General features: G+C 39.5%; 1 protein-coding gene across 3 annotated transcripts in view; it reads right to left on the bottom strand.

Moving 5' to 3' along the window:
- Positions 1 to 20,605, bottom strand: part of FAM169B (Protein) — a 197,700-nt gene that overhangs the window by 130,452 nt on the left and 46,643 nt on the right. For all 3 annotated transcript variants that reach the window (XR_004308540.2, XR_014934288.1, XR_014934289.1), the window contains 2 exons: positions 3,151 to 3,272; positions 1,883 to 2,092 (listed from right to left, as the gene is read on the bottom strand). The gene's annotated coding sequence lies outside the window, so the exon portion shown is untranslated. The remainder of the gene's footprint in view (positions 1 to 1,882; positions 2,093 to 3,150; positions 3,273 to 20,605) is intronic.

Genomic DNA, 20,605 nt, shown 5'->3' with positions numbered 1-20,605 from the left:
TCTTAAGCTCAGATCAAGAATCTTTGTGTATACTAAACCATTTCTACCTAAACATTCTCAAACACTCCTTTCATACCACCCAGAACTGCCTATCCCCCCAATTCCTTATATTCATCATTCACAGATATCTGTACTCTGGAGAGTACTTGCAAAGAGAATCCGAATTCATGTTTAGAACAGACTAACCAAAATACATTGAGTATCTGTGTGGATACACAAGGATTTCTTTACAAGGATTAATTCTTGTTCCTCCCTGCACACCTCATCCCAACAGCTGGATCTCCAATGGAAATTTCTCTAGTTCATAACAGTAATACTGTACATCAGGTTTTGGTCAAGAAATTTGCTCCTTCTTCCTTCCTTCTATAAAGTCCACCAAAACTGCACAACAGAATTAGGGGTAATTTCATACATTTTACACAAGATTTCAGTATAAGCCTAAAGGCTTTATCTTGGCCCTCCTGCAGAATTGCTTGTCATAAAGACAATAAAGACACACGGAATGGTAACTAACATTTATGCCAACCTTTAGGATAAGACACTGCAAGCTCTGCATCAGTTTTCCTTGTCTACCCCATTAAAATCTGTAAGTGATACGATCCTGCCTGCATACTACTCCCCCCTATGGATTCCCTAACATAGTTTAGCATTATTTCCAGATAGCACTGGAATCTTCAAACGAACACACCAAAAAAAAATTAAAAGAATTAAAAAGAAAAGAAAAAGAAAGAAGTGGAAGAGAATAAAGGACGTAAAATATGTGAAGGATACAAGACCTTCCTACCTCATCCCCAGAACTTTTCAGAGCAAGACTAATAATATGATTTTAATGATACCAACATGGGAATCAGTTTTCCTACATGGAGTTTCTTGCCTGACAAAGTGATCAAGGCCTCAGAGACTGGTAACTCACAGAGAAAGAATATGTGAGGAAAATATAATTTTAATGTCTTCTACCAAAAATAATGCCCAGCTGTGCCCTCTACACCAGCATTTATTAGTTCATTACTTCCAGATAATGGGGAAGTAGCTTTGCTGTGTGGTCGAAAGTGAAGTAGACTGGAGTAGCAAGTTCAAAAGTGACAGAAAAAAAAGAATTCCAATAACTCAACTGAGAAGCTTACTGGAAAAGTGGGACTGAAGATCTAAATGCAGGAGGAGGATGATTCAGTAATGAATGGAAGGCTCATTTTGACAGCTTGGGCTGCCATCCAAGCTAATTTGTTTCCAGGCCTTCAGTTTGCCAACTGAAGTGGCTGAGAAATAATAGGCCCCCAAAAATATTTCTAAGGGAACACAATGCCCATTATCACTGAAGGAGAAAGAATCTGCACAATTCAAAAAGGAAAAAGAAATTTGAGATCTGCCAACTTTGGCCAGTTCCAAATGACACAGGAAGGAGCAGTTACAATGTAGTGAAAGGGAAGGAGTACAGTATTGTTAAATAAATTCAAAGTAAAAGTCATCATAAAAAAATAGACACAATAAATAGAAGGATGTTTCTTTCACAGAGAGATGATTTTATGGCTAAGCCCATGCGAGCAGCCTGCGATAAAGAAAAGAGTTTGGGATATAGGAAAAAATGAATAAGAAATTGGTGAAGAGAAATAGATCGCAACAAAATGAAAAATAATGAGACACCCTCTTTATATTTGACTTGGTCATCATAGAAAACTTTTTATATAATACTGCCTGGATAATTTATAAACATTAGAGATTTAATTATCTCCTCCACACAAAGACTTTGTAGTTCTCACTAAAGCCAACAGCAGCAAAGAATGTTTTCTGATTATCACCAGAGGTTAAACCTGGGCTTAATTTTCCTTCCAGTCACACTTAAGATACATCTACACAGGGCACAAAGTAGAAACCCTCGACTTACCAGTCAGATCATGTGGCAGAGCACCGAGTTGAACACCGCAGGACAAGAAATGCAATAGCCACATCCTGCCAACAGGTCAGGTCAGAGAGATGCAAAGAACAGTCCTGATGAATGGGAGCTGAGTGTCTCCATAGCCACACTGGAAAAAACTCCACGGCCACTCTCTGCTTTCGTACCCTCCCTCTCAGTTTTATTATTATGACAGCTTATCTAGAAGAGAGAAAAAATATGTGATATTTGATGAACATTTTCAAAAAACAGAACAAGAAATTTTAAAATGAAAACATTTGCTGCCAATAATAAATACTTCTGAAGGTTGAATGCTTTTTTTCACCACATTTTTAAGAGAAGTTTGGACATGGGTAGTATATACCTTAAAATATTTTATGAGAACATATTAAAAATAGTCATTGTTTGTAAAAATATTTCCTTATTACGATGTTTTTTCTACCTAAGAGCACAAACTCCAGATTTTTTGAACAGTGGTAACTCATCTGAAACAGATGAGCAAGATATGCTCAGGAAAACACTCAACTACCTGTTAGCCTTCACCTTGGGTTTTCCTGACATTCAGCAACTGGAAAACCTTCCCTTCTCACTTGATACACACTTGTTCCTACAAACACCTTCCCTTTTGGGCAACACAAAAGCAAACTAACATTTTGCTAAGACACCTGCCAGCCTTTTGGATGATGCCCCCTCAGTGAAGGGAATCACAGAATGGCCCAGGTTGGAAGGGACCTCAAGAATCTCCAACCTCATCCCTCCCCACTGACCCTACACATGCAGGGCCACAATCTGTCACTGAAGGTTATTTTTTCTGCTACTACTACCAGGCTACTTAATTAAATGGGCACTCAAAGCTAACGTGCCCCCTTAGGGTATAGCCAAATTGCAATGGGAAGGTATGACTGCAACATATTCAGGCGTACCCTGCTGAGTTTTCATCTCAAGAGAATCAGTAGCAACAATGCCACAACTAAGCAGACTTCATCGCAGGCTGTTCCACTGCATACATACTCACACAACTGTTCCACCTCTTTATTTTTAAAATAACAACCAGATTAAAATTAGCTACTGTAGAATGAGGGCCAGCACTGAACTCATTAAATGTTTGAGAAGGAGTCCCTTCTCTTCCTAATCACCCAGTGATCTTTTACCTAACTTAATTTCAGTCTTTATAACTGCCCTGCTGCTTGCCCCTAAAGCCAACAGTGTCTCCACATGCTCATTTGCAGCAAAGGTACACTATTAATTCACTATCATACCTTGAGGTGCTTTCATGTCAGTTGGTTTCATGGGTGGTCACCTCTCCAAGGCAGAGCCCAAGGGTTTATTCAATAGCTTGCAAATTGATTCTTCCTCATGAGAGGGTACTGGCAGGATGCCACTGGAACAGAAATAACCATGTTTCTGGAGGTGAGATTGTTTTCCTTTATTCAATAAGCAGCATCTTTACAATATTCTGCTATTGGAAATCCAAGTATTTAATGAAATTAACATTTCAACAGAATTCTGACAGGGCAAAATGTTTTGCTGATAGATGAACAGTGTCCTGACACACTTAAAAAGATTAATATTTGTGAATTTTGACATAATTACTGATTTCCTCAACAGATTTAAAGTCGAAGTTTATCTTCATGTTAATCCAATTTCATGCCTAGAACAGAGCAAGCATAACAAAATGTCTTTCGTAACCTTCTGATATCATTAATTATTGCTACATTGGGAGTTACAGCATGGAACAAACAGGTTTTTAAAAGGAAATCATTTGTCTCTCAGCAGGGAGACTCAACAGTTCTATTTCCTTCAACACCAAGCTGCATTCAAGTAATCTTGTTTCATGGTGATCTTCCCTGGACAACCTCTAAGTCAATGGTGAAATCCCATCTATTTTGTCCCTGGATTGGTCAAATGTGCTGCCCGTAAGGGGAGGTGTCTATTTCCTCTCCTAATTATGGAGGAAGGGTTTTCTATATGTTAAGGCCACGCTTTCCCCGAGCTGTGGGCATTTGGTCAGGTTTCCTGGTGATTTTCCACAAAAGGAAATCCCCTAACTCATTAAAAAAAAAAAATAGATTAATTGACCGGTTCAGTAACAAGCTGCCCCAGGACCCAATAAACTTTACAAAGGGTACATTCCAATTACAACTTGGCTCAGCATGAACCTGATAAGTAAGCCAGCATAATCTTTCTTCAGCATTAAGGATTTTTTTTTCCTATTTTTTTTTTTCTTTCTCCCCCCTTAATTTAACTCCTTCTCAGCACTTGTGGATTGAGTAACTTCATACTTCTCTTTTTCTCGTGAATGTGAATCCCACTGAATAATTCTCAGCAATGTGATCTGATGAGTTCAGTAAAAACAACCAGCAGTCTACAGTCACTTTCTTTGCACCACTGCAGCCTTGAAAGAAACAGCTACAGTGCTGCCTTCTTCCATTCTTTGCCTGGTGTCATTAAATGAATCCAGATCTCAGACCAGAAATGGGAAGAAGGAAAGTGATCTCACAGTATACACATCTGGTGGAGCAATTGGAGCTGCTTGCTTGCAAAGTACAGATGTAAGCCTGCTTTCACTATGTCAGAGGGTTGGAAAGGATGCAGGGTTTTTCAGTAACAAGCATGATTTTAACAGCAGGAGAAGGAAATACGAGGCAGACGTCAAGCTAGAGAGACAAAAACAAAAGGAACTGGCTACAAAGCATTTTAGATTTAGATTTCCACAGCATTAGAAAATCCAGACACTTTAGAATGAGAACCAGAGGCTTAAGTACTCCTGAACCTTCTGCATTCATCCTGTACTATGGTGCAGTTTAGAGATGAAACTAGGATTTAGTAATATGCAAGTGTCAGGTGTGAGGGCGCTGCTTAGCCACAAAGAAGAGTTTCTAGCTCTAGGTCTTTGCAGTGGTTCCCCATCTAAGGCTGAAAGCTGCCTGTGGATGCATTAGACAGTTCTCTTCAGCTCTATCCCCTCTTTGCCTGTAAGGAATATTGCAGAAGTTCAGGCTCCAAACATAGGGTTATCCTCAGATAGAGATTATGTGACCACGTTGGAAGTGCCTGAAGGTGGTTCAAACATTCATTAGGCATCTCCTCCACAGACAGAAGCAGAGGTCAAGTGTCCCATGAACTGCATCTGCTCTGCAGAACCCCCAGACTGACCTCCCTGCTACACAGCCAGGCTTGGGTGCTGAACCCCAGCTCTTTCACCAGTTTGAACACTACTGATGCAAGACAGTCTGTATTCAAAGAGGCTTATTTAGAAAACATTCACTGGTTAGCTGGCTAATCACTGTAGAGCACATTTACACACCTGCCTGGTAGCTACTGCTACTTCTAAGACATAAAAATGCACAGGCGTTTGTACAGAAGACACAAACTGTTTGGACTTATATCTGCTTCTGCTCAGATTTAGAATATCATTTTCATACATTTATTACGCCTAGCCTGTGCTGTATTTCTTACAGGAACAAGAATAGCTATAATTATTGTTGTCAATCAAAGTTTCTCTGAAGTCCTCAGCTTTACTGTTTCAATAACTCATTTTTACCGGTGGCAAATGTCTTCAACAAACACTAGAGCCTAATTTGCAGTTTGGTTCCCTTGTCACTTTCTGAGTCATCTTGGTGGAATGCTGTGAGGCAAGAGATTCGTTTTAAGACTTTTTTTCATCTTCCCTTTCCTTACATCTGAGGGCTGTTAAGAAGTTTGTTTTCAATAGCTCAGACATATCCAAGGCGTACCACAGGTACCGAAGGTGCAATGAAATACAAAGTTTATTCTACTTCAGGTACAAAGAGAATACCTGATATATTGTTCCAAAGTCAGTCGTAGCACATGCAGGTGCACTAGTTATTGGTTTCACTGGAATTACAGTTGCTTAGAACTGGTGCTGGGTTTAGCTGCTTATAAGGAAACACCCCAGTATTACATAGGGTTCAGTGGTGACTGCAGACACTTTGGTGTAAACCAGAAGTAATTCCACCAATGATGTGCAAACCTCAAGGTAAACATCACCCTCCCAAAATAGTTAAAGTGCCAAAAATAAATATGATACAATGCTGATGGATTTATAGGCAACTGACAGTTTCCCCCTCAGATTCTTAATCAGGTGTCACTGAGAGGTGCTAATATAATTAGAGATGAGATATGGATTAATAGGAAGAAAATATCATAACCTCACTCTCATAATAGAACAGTCCGTACACTACACTTACTGCAAACTGCACCATTCTTCTGGTAGCATGACATTTGCTAAAGAAAAAGCCTGTTGATAATTCTCTGTAGTCCTATCTAGCACTCTGCCATGGCTGCTCTTCAAAAGGCCATATTTATCCCCTGGGAAATATAGCTGTATTAATATGACATTTTGCCACAAATTAATCTTAAACGGGGTAATATTTTTGACACCGAATTGAAACTGGAACTAAAAGGCAGTTCAGGTGGTTAAAGTGGCAATATCCTGTAGCAGACTTATGTTCCCTGAGACAATACTGTTATGGTGTAAGTACCATTGTACTGGGATGTACCAACAGGGAGAACTCTGCAAGTCTTCCTTCATTTTAACAACAGACATACGGGATCATTGGCCTTCTACTCTTTATTACAGTTGGTGATACAGTAATGCCCACTGACCCCAAATATCAGAGCCTATGACGACAGGTGCAGTATAGAATAACAAACCTTGTGCTTAGAAAAGCAGCCAAGTAATTAGCACCTCATCTACCGTTGTGATGAGATGTAGTGTAGAAAAGTAGACAGACAGTTCAACAAAGATTTAAAAAAAAAAACAAAACCTAATTCCTCATTAAAGCGATTAAAAGTGGCCTGGTCTGGTTTTTAATTGATGTCCCATGGCACAAGTCAGTCATGACGAAAGGGATTCTCTGTGCTGTGCTCTCTTTCCTGCTGTGGAAGTTCCCAGGCTTTGTAGAGTTCATCAATGCCAGGCTAATTAACACAGTGTAATACTGCCACTTACACCCATTTCCCAATTCATTTGCACATAGCTTCCACTTAAACAGAAATCAGGGTAAATTCATCATACAGATTTCCACAGGAGTTGACCCTATTATACAAAGGATGCTGTTAACCTTTTCTATTCCTTTCCTCCAAACGATGTGATGCTGACGGTCACCAAAGATGACTGGTGATTTAGTATACCAAAATATCACCTTATGGGTCCTTCAATGTTATTCACCCATCACATGTCAGCTGAATTTAATGGGATCATTTTTATTAAGATTAATATCACCTCCACAACTGTTTAATTCCTTCCTGAACCTGAATGTTGCAGCCAGTGCCCATCTAAATATATTTCTGTTATGAAATATTTAACTATCTACACTTCCGATTAATAACTATCTCTGAGACGTGATGTGAAGCCCACTGACCACTAGTGATTCTTAAAGATCCTATGGCATTTTTTTTGCAAGAGCAGAGGGTATTGTAAACTCCTGAATGTTGGCCTTATTCCAGTTGGGATAATTAAATTCTACCACACTAAAATTCCCCCTGCAGTTTCGGTTGGAGAACTCCTGTTCTTCTCTTCCTGTTTTAACAACCAGACTGAAGTGTTGCTTGAACTGAATTGCCAACACGTTCCATCCCTGAGCTGGGGAAGGAGACTCAGCCCATGGGTACACATTCTGCCAAATGCTCTGGGACTCATTAGGAAGGTGGTGTAGAACATGTGACCTAGAAAACCATACAAACATAACGCCAACCTCAGTGTTACTGCAGGTTGATCACTGTGCTCGTGTGTTGCTGGATTTTTATTTTCAGCAGAAGCAATCAACGTGAAATATCTGAGTATCTACCAATGCTGCAATGAAACTCCCCAGGATGGACAAAGAGGTTTTGCTGGTGAGCGTTTTATCAACTGCTCAAGCAAGTGTAAGAATCAATCCAGCTGAGATTTAAACTTCAGCACTTTCAATGCCTGAGTAATCACTTGGTTACATTGAGTGTTAGCAAGCTTTAGATAACAAATTGATTTTCTAGGAATAGACTGTAAACATAAATACCCCTAATTTCTGTATTGGGGAACAGCAGAAAATATTGATCCAAGGACAGTGTTTCTTACTTAAACCCAGAATTCTGTTTATTGTTTCTGCTGAGCTGCTTCCTCTTTCTATATGCTAAGAATATATCCCATCTGTAGAGAGGCAATGAGGGTTGCATGGCACCATTTGTCCTAGGAAGAGAACAGGAAGCAAGTCTGGAACTTTGTCAAGGGGGGAAATCCACCATTATATTTAAAGGCTGATTTGACTGATTTTCTTATGAAAATCATTTCTGGGCAATCCAAGTCTGGAATTCAGAAACTGCAGTGGCTAAACAGATCAATCCAATGAGTTATTAAAAAAGCCTTGAAAATACTATTTTTGTGTTCATTTGAGAGCAAACAGACAAAATTCTTTCCTCTGAATTCCTCCAGCTTAGCATGAAGCAAGAAAGATGATACACTGCAGATTCTGTTGCTCCAGGCAACTGATGAGGAACCTCTTTGATGTGCTTTGATTAATGCAGACTTCTTTGATTCAGTGATATTTGGTTCCAGTTCTACTTAAAAAATAAAAAATCCTTACTACCACAGGGAAAACAGTTGAGGACACTTGCTTGGAAAACACTTGGGCTTATGTTAAGAGTTCTTATTCAGGATTGAAAAGTTTTGTTGCCTCTACTGTTCTCTCTCCTTTTAACTGGTCTCCTTGACTGCAAACACGAGCATGAGGTACATTATCACCACTTTACTTCTTTTAGAATAATAGAAAAACAGGAGTGAAAGGGACCTGTAGAGATTATCTATTCCCTCCCAAACCACATGCAGTGTTTCTATCAGACATCTCCCTGCCTCTCTCATGGAGGTCTCATACTGCCCTGGAATGATCTTGCAGCTTCAGACAGAGAGATGCTGTCAGGAAACATAAGGCCTCCTGAGAAACACAAATTCCATAGTTTACTACTGTATAAAAAAATGCTTCAGAATGAGAATGGATGTTTTATCCAGCTAATACGGAAGAGATTTAGTGTAAGTCAGAAGAGTCAGAATCTAGAAGGATCCCCTGGCTATTCCACAACTTTGGGAATTTATCATTAATTTCAAGCCCAGTAGTTTTTGATTAATTGGGCCTGGTCACAATATCTGTATTGTGACACAGCTGTTTTAGTCTGATGTCCAGCCATCAGAAAAAGCCAGAAGCACAAGGAGGACCAACTATCATGTTTCACGAACAGGGCAAGCATCCTCAGACTCTCAGTCCAAGAGAACTCCCACTTGTTTCTAAGCAAACCATTCAAAGACTGCATTTTTTTCCTGAATGGATCAGTACAGCTCATAGACTTAAGGCTATTCTAGAATGAGTCAATGGCATTTTTAAACCACTCTGAGTTAATATCAGTCTACACTGCAATAGAAGTATCGATAGTTAAGTGATTTTTTTTATTATTATTATTTTTTTAAGAAATGTGAATTCCCTTACGCCCTACTTTGGTATCTTAAAGATTGTAGGAGGTCAAAAAAAAATAGGTCATTGAAAATAACATTGCAACAAGAAATTAATTGCAAAGAACGTTTAATATGACAGGGGACTACATAAAATCCTATTATATTTCTCCACTATCCTACTCAGTAGTCTGTACTACTGCTATACTCAAAGGCCAGGGCAGTCTCCCAGGGTAAATTGCTACATTAGTTTGACATTTCTGGCTCCAATTAACCTTATATTTGAGCTATTTTCTGAGGGTTTTTTTTTGTTTTTTTTTTTAAATCTGTGATAAGGTTATGTTTTTCTATTAGAGTTTCAATTGCTTAATGGCCTGTTCCTGATGCCAATCCCTCTTCATACACACTCTAGGTAAGAAAATTAGGCCGTACTTTGACAATGCATTACCTCCAGGAGCAGGACAAGCTTAGGGTATTCCAAACTGTTCCTGTTTGTCCCTGAGCTCACAGGACAATGCAGTCCTCTACGTTGCATCTACCTGGCTAAGTGCTGCACTGCAGTACAGGAACTAATGAGGCTTCAGATGCTTGCCTATACCCCAATCTTACTAAGTTTGTAAAGGAACAAAAAGAACAGAGAATGAAAACAGAACAACATCCTGTTATTAAGGGCATTGCATCAAATCACACCTTGCATTCTGCAGTTAGCCCAGCTGTAAGTGCTAAGGAGATCATGAAGGCAAGTACCAAGAGGGTGCTTAGCCAGATGAAAGTCAATGAAGACACCAATGCCAAATCTCAGCTGTCGCAGTTCTGGACTGATTACATTTTGTATATAGCAGTACAGAGATTTGGAAACAAAACAGCAGTTTCTACTGTGAGTTGTGTAGTACCAGCTCCTGCTCTTTCCTCAGGCTTTAAGATGCAATCACACTGTACTCCTGATGTAGTGCCGTGCTTCTGTAAGAGAGGGAGACTGTCGCATTCAACCTATTCCTAGGTATGCCTTTCATTTGCATGCTTGAAGCTGGATCACGGAGGGCTTCCATGTGCAAATTAAACTTGATTAAGAAAAAAACCAATATGCATATCCTTCTGATCTATACATTAGATCAAAATAGCATGGAAATGAGCAATGCAAAAGATTTTCCAAGCAGGAAAAGAGCAGTGCCAAGATCTTGCTTATACCTGAAACACAGGGTATAAGTCTTGGTTTGTAATTAGCTGGCAAACAGTTTGCTCTGAGTACTAAATATTCCAAACACCAAATTCTAGATATATGACCTATAGTTCAGCAGAACAGTCGGTTCTAATATTTTAATTGCAATTCAGACAAAACAGTCTTATGTTTATGAATGCAAATTCATTAATCACAAACAACTGCCAAAAAAAAAGGCGTTCTGAAACTTTCCCGATGTCGAGGCTGTTTACTAGAATTCCAGAAGAGAATTACTTGGGAAATGCAACATCTTAAATGTTATTTTTGCTTTCATATTAATATATTTCAATCTGAAAGAATAACAGCCAGATTTTGCAGATCCACTCAGCTCCAGTATTAGGTGAGTGGTGTTAATACTGCACAAAGCATCGCAGAGACAACTACAGAAGTGTGAGAGCTGAGATATGGTTGGCAAGGAAACCACAATTTACAATAGCTTGGATTTTCATATGCAGAACCTACCACACTGTAATGTTAATTATGTACAGCAAGGCAATGCTTTGCTTCTGAAGTCAAGTCACTCCACTGACTATCACATGAGCCAAACTAAGCAAATGCTGTGTACTTCCATCACGATGCAGCATTTATCTGATACAGCCAATGGAAGTAAATGGCAAAATCTGCTTTTTATTCAGTGGACAAACATCAGCACCTTGGGATTTATTTTACTTATTTTAATCCATTCTTAATACCGTTTATGATCCCAAACTAAACACTATATTATAATCTGTATTATGTAATGCAGTCCTCTATTAAAAATAAACAATGATCTAATTTTGGAAACGCAGTGAGAAAATAATCATGGCTAAGATTTTCAAAGGACTGATATTTTAGCTGTGTAACTTGAAAGGCAGTGGTATGGGTCTTTGAGAACATGGGAGCTCTTGAAATTGCTTAACAAAAATAAGGACACTTATTCAGGCGCCTAAAGAAATAAGTTACAGTTAGATGTGAAATTTCAGTATCCATCAAAACATCTCGACATGAAAGCAATACTCTTAAACTATGAAAAACATTCACCTCAAACCTGAGAGTTTGCCCAGGATCTTATTAAAATAAGGCACATGCAGAGATAATGAACCCTGAAAAAACCCGTTACTGAGACCTGACATACAACTGTGACTCAGAGCTTAGCAGAGATGTCCAGACTCAGAGCAGAAATGGAGCAAATTTCAGCTCAAGCTGGTGACAGCAATTGGCTGTTGCTCTCTCCCTTCTTCTCAGCACCTCAAAGAACTCAAATACCCAAATATGAAATATACTATTTGGAGAAACTCTCCTAGAACAGTGTTAGTACGTTCTGAACCTAGCAGTGAGATTCAGATCCTCATAGTGGATCTCAGGTTAGGGCAAATACTGCCCTGCTCGGCAGAGCTGGCTCTTATGCAATCGGCCAATTCCTATTGTAAACACTGGGCAAGAAGCACTTCATCCATCTGGAGGTTACCAGCATATCATTTATTTATTGTCTTGTCTAAAAATTACCTTTAGAAATATAAATGCTAATTTCACCATAAAAAAAAGATTGCAGAGATTCAGGCTGGGGGATGTTTTCTACATTCATTAATGCAAAATCAACTGTTCTGTTTTTCAGGAGCTAAGGATCAAGGACTGTCTTTTACATAATTAAAACTCTGAAATGTTAATATTATCTTCCCAGCACAAGATTGGGAATTCAGGAAACACCTCTCTGAGTATTAATTGTGCAGAATAATATGGCTGTCCATCTGTATGATCTGTTCATCCTTTGATGTTTAAATTGATCCTAGTATTCTGAAGATAGCTTCTGCAGAACTGATTTCCTTGTCTTTATTTTAGCTAGGTTCATTCAAAGGGCAAAATATCTAAGCATTCAGCTTTTGACCCTAGTAGCAAATATTTAATGTATGAATTAAACTGGACAGGGCTTTGCCAGGAGCTCTCTTCATGTTTTATTTCTGAAGCTATTTTTACCAACATTTAATCGCTTAAATGTAAGGAGATAAAGACATCTCTGACAAACTGTGTTTATTGAGCTAAATGCAATCAAGGAAAGCCCTTTCATTTTTTCATAATGGGTTCAGCGCACTTTGCATCTCTGGCTTTATTCTGAACACGATGTTACAATCCAAGAGGATGATACAGTAGTTAATATTACCACTAAATAAATGCACAAGTGGATGGACACAGAAGGCAAATTGACAAAGAGATGGATAGATGAACTGAAAACTGCCTTTAATAGGCTCCCATGAAAAAAAACAGTGGTGTACAATGCACAATCTCCAGTTACTCTCTTGCCCTTTCTGTGTCTATTTACAAGGGACAGTTCTGTAAAAACCATCAGCAAGAAAACAACAGCCAGGCACCTGACTAAAGGTCATGCCAGCAACAACAAAGCACAAATTAAAAGGCAAACCCCCAATTTTCACTCCCTCTCCCCAGCCCCACCAACAAGTAAGCATTAGAGACCAGCTGCCTTAAATATTCTGGATATTAATGATGATCTTTGCGATGAGTAGCGGGAGGAGGAAAGCAGCAAGGAGGAGAAGGTTTTAAGAACAAATAGCCCAAAGGTGGAGATAGTAGCAGCAGAACGTGAGAATGACAAAATCAGGCCAGTGACAGGTGGAAAGGGCATTAGAAGAGAACATGATCAAGTAATTAGCAGGTGGAAGTGGAAGTTAAGGGTCAAAATCAATCTGTCAAGGGACAGCAGGGAGGTATTACCATTGCAACTGGCTCCTGATTGACCAATGCAGGAGGAGATCCATAGGCTGATGGGAAGAAATTGCTGCCAAACGTTTATCTCAGCTCTATTCTAGCTGCAACATACTTCAGAACAGCCCAAAATTGTATTGCATGTTCAGAATTGCTGTTTCTGATATACTTGTTCCTTTCTGGGGGGAAAAGAGGACTTCCACTTTGATCCCAGTGTGCAAAAGATGAATACATCTGAACAGAGAGACAGGCATTACCCAAACTAATTCCAGTAAGGAAACTATGTGTTCAAGCATAATGGCCTGTTCACATCATTAACGTCTTGGATCCTTAAGTTTTTTCTTTAAACTTCTTATTATGAAGACTTGTCGTAGCAAGTGGAACAACATAATGCAAACGGCTTTAGACTCGTGGGAGATTTTCCCCCTTCACCCCCCCGCATCTGAGATGAGGGGAATCTGTACACTCTTCTTATTTCAACAACACAACTGAGTCTCTGTCCTTCTGAAACACCCATCCTTTGATGTTCAAATCCACCCTCAAGTACTGGAGAAAGCATTGTAGAACACATTTCTTGTCTTGATTTTAGTGAGGTTCATTCAGAGGTCAAAATCCAAGTATTCAGCTTCTGACCCAAGTTAATGTGATCAGCAGGAAAACTGTCTGTAGTGAAGTGACAGAGTGGCAAGTGGTGAGACAAACTTCCCTACCACATGTCCTACAGGACAGACTGCTGTCAGATTTTCATCTACCACCAGGGAAAGCATAGTGTTGTAGCAAGTGAAGCCCTCCACCATGGCCCAGTCTCCCCTTGCTGCCCCTGCGGAGGTCAATAATAGTGGTGATTTTTGTCATGGGATAGTGATCTGTAATTTAAGTGGGGGCATTCATCATTCAGAAGTCACAGTTGAACAAGCTGCTCAGTGATGACCCTAGGGCACGCTCAGCCACAAAACCAGACTCAAATAGTGAGCTGGGGATATAAATGCTCATGTTTAGAGACAAGTGTTTACATTCTCTCTCTCTCTCACTACTTCTATTGTTTAATAGATGGGTTGAGACCTCATACGATGCCCTTCAAGAGTCTATAAAAACCTACATGAGCTTCAGCAACCCAAAGAAAAAAGAGACTCTGTTAAATTAGTCAGCACTGATGATCTGCTCACATTCACCATAAACAGCCAAAAAAAAAATGTGTCTCAGGCAAGACTCTTCAAGAAAGCTAGGATTTTTAATGGAGGAGAACTATAAGTCAGTACAACACTGAGAATATTTCATGGCCAGCTCAGCATACATCAGACATCTTTTAATAGATCATCAGGCATCTTTATGACTGTCTAGTTACCATGCCCATCTAATTACCTACTGGAAAGATTCTATCCATCATCTACTGTCTACCTCCAGCACAAACAATGCTACTGTCCGCTCCAGTTTCTCAGTCAGAGCAGACTGCCAGGAACAGTAGCAACAATGACATCCCCTTCTGTCCTCACAGAAATATAGCTGCTGGGATTCTTCTGCATGCTTCTGCCAGGTCCGCTGCCAGGCTCTAGCTGGAAGACAGACTGGAACCAGAGATGGCTTTATAAAGTAAAAAATGAAAAAGACCCACAACAACCAGATGTGCCCAATAAATGAGAAAGAAAACCCTTCCTCTCATGTGGCTGAAAGAAGGTTTCAGCATTTTGTGACAACCAGCTTTAGTAAAAATATATAACTCTAAGTATTTTGTTCCTGCTCTGATTCTTATCCTTTCACTTATCTATGCTTAGGCATCCCTTGCCTAAAGAGAGATGACATCAGTTTCCAATGCCTCGGTGGCTTTGTGATGTTTAACCCAAAGCAGATTGAGACCACTGAATGTCAGGCTGAAGAAGATTTTTAAAGCTTTTTTACTTGACAAAAAAAAAAAAAAAAAGGAAAAAAAGATCCCATCCATGGGTAGAAGATTGAGAAGATTGTTCCCCATCTTGAAGTGGCAGCATTCAGATGTTTGGAACCAGCTGAACCCTGCTCTGTAAGGCTGTTCTCTGGCTCAGCTGGCTCTGAACAATCATGCTCTGCAATCACCTCTTTTCATACCCATTACAAAAGGTGAGCAATACTTATTGGTTCAAGCAGGGCCAAGGGCTGACATTAAGCAAATTTCAAGGGTTATTTGAAGTTAATTGAGTTTAATCATGTAATGATTTTATAATTAGTCATAGTTCCCAGTCTTGCACTGAAAAAGTCACACTTAAGAATTATTTAAAAGAAAATTAAAAGCAATTTAGAACAAGCGAAAGGAAGCCACATTCCATGATTGGTGGGACTGGGTGAGGTGATCACAAAGTGCTGGCTAAATGCACTAACTGCTTCAGCGCGCTCAGCCTCTGCCTTTAAGTGCAGCAAGCTGAAATCCCAGCTGGGGATTTTCACTAAAGCAAAGGACAGCAGTAAGTTTCCAAATGTTACTTGTGCTGACTTAGAGGTATTTCTCACTGGCAATGAGGTGGGTGGATCCTGTCCCAAGGGAAAAGAAACTTCAGAGTTTTTCCACCTCACTGCAGCCCGGTCCACCTCACTGGTTCAAAGGCAGGCAAAGGCCAGGAAACCATATTTATGTATCCTCAATATCCAAACTTGTCAGAGGAAAATTATAACCCTCAGTTATATACATGAAGGTAAATCCCACAAAAATAGGTATTCTCAAATTCAAGCTGGTGAATTTGAAATGTTATTAAAACAACAACAACAAATCGTGTGAAATTGGCATGTGCAACAATAAATGAGTTGTAAAGAATATTAACATCAGTGAGTTCTGTGAAGTTCTCATGACAAAGCACCACCTGTTATATCCGCAACTCTGCAATGCATTCAAGACAAGTGGAACACAACACCTCAAAAAGGAATGCTGGATATGTGTTTAAGGATAAGGGACTTACACAAGATACAACCATCTACCTGCTTAGTAATTAGCACCCGTGCTCCTCACTTAATCCAGGACACTCGTTACAGCAGAATTACGTGGTCTCAAGGAGCCATGTGACATTAAAATACAGCATATAAATTGTGTGGATCTGCTGTGGGTTAAAGCACGTGCATGTTTCTCTTGAGAGCAGAGGCAACATGCAAACCAGTTCTGAATCTTTAGACCATGAAAATTCAGCCTTTGACACAAAGTCATTATACTCCTAGGAAGAGAAAAAGTAGGGCTTCCAGAGAATATAATGCTTGGGTATGGCTCCCACCAAAGCTGTCCCAAAGTGCAGAAGCATGTGGCACTACTGAACCCACCAACAGTTGAGATTTTGGGGGTTAAGGAGTGTGTGGGCCCATGTCTCTCCTCTAGCCTGGCTCCTCCCACCAATCAAAAGGACACCCAAACACAATTTATCTGTGCAACTGAACAGCCTCATGAGGATGCTAATTGGATCTGTGTCTGTCCAAAGGCACATGAAACAATGTAAGGTTTCAGACAGGTTCACGCTCTTTGTTGTGGCGTGAACACATGCACCATGTGCCACAAGCATGGTAGTGATGCCACGTTCAGGGCAGCCCCCACGGTGTACATGATTTATCTGGATTTAAGAAGTTAAGCATTTATAAGCAGCACCGCAGTAAAGGTGCTTATTGCTCTGCATAGAGACATAATTATTGATAAAATCATACTTTTTCTCATCACCTACTGATAATTCTTCTATAATTGTCTTGCTTATTTTCAACAAATTATAGAACTGACCTCTTCCCAACTACTTGGTGATAATGAACCACAGGAAGCAGGACTAGAAGGGACAATTCCTTTCTTCTGAATACTGAAACTGCGTGGAAAATTCAGCCAAGGAAAAATAATCGGACAAACAAAAATTCAGAGCAAAAGTGAAAGTGGAATGCAGTATTCTCCAACTCCAAAACCCTCATAATTAAGTTGAGCTTTCATTAAAAATAAATTTTTTTGAGGTGATACCATCCTATCTTTAATTGCAAACACAAATTGCAAGTAGACATATTCCAACTTGAAATAACTGGTTCTGCTTTTACTGAGCGATAAATTATTTCAGTGATAACACTATGAGACGAGATATTCAGAGTAGCCTAGTAAATATTAGGCCTTCATCCTTTTCCACAAAGGAATGCCTTGGAGGCAATGCTCTGCAGGACCTGAGCAGTTACAAAGGCTGACAGTGCTAGTGCCTGCCCAGTACAGCACAACACAACACACTGCTGAGCGCTGCCTGATGAAAAACCTTTGGTCCTTTCTGAGAATGAGAGGAACAAGAGGCCTGTGAGATAGACCTGTATTTAGCAGGGGCCATGCAATGGGGGACACGCAATGTGCCCCATGGGTAACCATATCAGAGGCATTCTGCTGGTGGCTAATTCTTTCAGAGGATGTCCACCTCCCAGGACAGTTCAACAGCTAATGCTTTAACTCCAAAAGGAGGGGTTTAAAATGATGAGCCTAACAAAGGCTTCTTTCCATTTGAAACACAATCATATCCACACCATTCCTACCTTCTCCCTACAGCCATAAATAATATCAGTGTATTACTTAATGATATGACTTATTTATTATTTATTTAAATGATTTATGTAGAGCCTATAGCCTTAACAACTATAATGATAACGATTCAAAAACCAGAAGCAACATGAAAAGGAGATGCTTAAATAATTAAATGCCTCCCGCTTTTCCCGAAAGAGAGCTGAGGAGCAGTGTGCTTTTCTTTCTTTAGGTTTTTAGTTCTCCTACAAGTGAAAGGGCAGAGTGCCATTGGCTAAATGCTAGCTTAGCAAAGGAAAAACAATAAATCAGAATAACCAGTGTTACGGAAGCCCTAGTCTAGCATTTCCCATCCACGCATCTCAGAGGAGGGTAAGTACCACAGGACCTATTTTACAGAAGGTGAAACTGAGGACATGGAGGCGATACAAACAATCCACAGTCACCCAGAAGTTCAATTGCAAAGTTGGGCATAAATCTCCTTCTCCTCCATCTGTTAGCCCAGACGTCATCCACTAAGCCATACTGCTTTCCCATTCCCTCTTCTTGAGCTTTTTCTTTCAAGTCTTTTCTGAATCTACCATGTTTCTCCTTTACATCCATCTTTATTTTCCAACCCCTACCTTTAAGCATCCCTCCTCCCCGGCAGTCTTTCCCTCCAACTTCACCTCTCCTGGCATTCACTTTTTACCCAGTTTTTTCAAATAGGTTTTATTCTCCACAACTAGATAAATACTTGGCAACTCACAGTGCAAGTGGATAATTGAGCACAGTTGTAAGTGGATTATCACTGAAATGACTGATTTTACACAATGCAAAAAGCTCAAGGCAGCAACAGGGTGCTTTGCAATTTAAACATTGTAAAGAGAGTGAAAATATTTTCAGGTTTCATTTTAAAATTTTCTAAACGCACAATGGAAACCAATTTCCCAATGGCAAGGCATAAATACACACTGTAAACTCAAATCACCAAATGTTTGCCTGGTTGTATTAAGGGGAACAGATGGATTATTAGAATCAGATTTTACAATACAGCTGGAGCACTAAAAATAATCCGAAATTTTTAAAGATGTTCTAGACTACTCTTCAAACCAACAAAAAGACAGAGGTGCCCTGACATCAGCCTTGACATTTAAATTGAATTATTTAAATAGACTGACAAGTTATAAGTTAAAGTTATAAACCGTAAATGCTTAAACTCAGGGATCTCAAAGTTTACGCCTATATTGTGGAATATTCATTGGAATGGCTTGGAGAATTCATTCGTGGTTTTGAATGATAACTTACAAACCCAACAGCTTTTTAATCTAGAGATCCTCTAGATTAATATCAGTTTAATACAGAAGTAGTTCATTAGCTAAAGAATTCTGAGTTTTTCACTGATTTAACTGAAAGTACAGATAGCCTACAGATGCTGGAAAGATTTTGTTGGTTTTAACGTACTCGAGACACTGGAGTCATTTGATAAAGCAGTTCAATATCCAACCCTACCAAAAACTTTTTGTGTGACCTTGGAAAAGTCATTTAGGTCTACTCATCTGCATTAGGAAGCACATCCACCCACATAATGCAGAGACAGAGACGGGCACCAAAAGAATGGGGATGCAGACCACCTAAATAATACATTACGATATTACTTTCTCCCACTCTTCATCTCCTCTATTGAGGATTGCTCATTCGATTCTGCATTATCTTTATGGCATAGACTTTTCTCCCACCTCCAATAGGATCCCGATTTCATATGCAGCCTTGGAGTATTGCATTATTACAAATAAAAATACAAATTCCAAATTGTTATATTTATCTCATCACAGCTGCATACATTTAAAAGATGTAACTGTCACAGTGAACAGCTCACAAATAACCTGCAAACCAAGAAGGAAAAATAAATAAAATGCTTTGTTAAAAGTTGTTCAAGGAATGATTCAAATCCACAATCAACATAAGAAAACCACAGTCTGCTCAGTGACCCACTGAGAACACAAAGATATATGAAGTTTGAATGAAAAAATACACAACTTAATCTGCCAAACTACTTTCTTTATTCTCAGAAAGACCAAATAAAGGAAAGCATTTGTGAATAAGACTATTCAATACTGGAAGCAGGTACATTAGATATGGTGGACTGCAAAAGCAGACTCAGACTGCTGGAGACAGGCAGTCGCAACAATTTCCAGTGTCAAAGAAAAATCTGGCACCTTGTTAAATATTAATAAGCTGTCAGGGTCAAAATGTTTAGGTCCTCCCAACTCAATCACTTTCATTTCTACTTCTCAGAAGCCATTCAATCGGAAATACCCTTTCCTGTCTTGCCCCTCCTCATCCTGCCATCTCACCCAGAGCCATGTAAAATCAGATGAATATGGACAGTAAATGAGTTGATAGCCAAATGATGCTTTTGTCTCCCCTGCCTTTGTCCTTATGCATTCTGTTAGTTTTAGTGAGGCACAGAAAACTTAAATACAAGAATGGGAACAATGCAAAGACTTAGTTTAGCAAATCTCTGCCACATTTTCTGCAGGTTAGTGCTATTGATTACTGACACCTAAGGGTCTGACACATAATCGATAGACCTCATGACCCACATATGTGACATGGCCTGTGGGGGCTTTAGAAACAAGAATGAACATGGCAGTTCCATCTGAAGCTTTTCATATAATATTTATTTATTTATTTGCAGGCAAAGCTGTTTCTGCTCAAATTACTGTCATGGTGCAAACTGGTGTCAGAGGAGAATGCTCATCGCCTGGTACCTGAAGACTAGAACAACAATAATAACTATCAGTGAAACAAAAAATCAAACCCTACATCAGTTATCTAGGAGCAAAAGGCTCCCTTCCCTCACAAAATTAGTTATCCACAATGAGAAGTAGTCAC

This window comes from Coturnix japonica, chromosome 14 (genome assembly GCF_054131305.1).
Source record: "Coturnix japonica strain WE chromosome 14, WE-NBRP24, whole genome shotgun sequence".
Lineage (NCBI taxonomy): Eukaryota > Metazoa > Chordata > Aves > Galliformes > Phasianidae > Coturnix > Coturnix japonica.
This window is presented reverse-complemented; position numbering and strand designations above follow the sequence as displayed.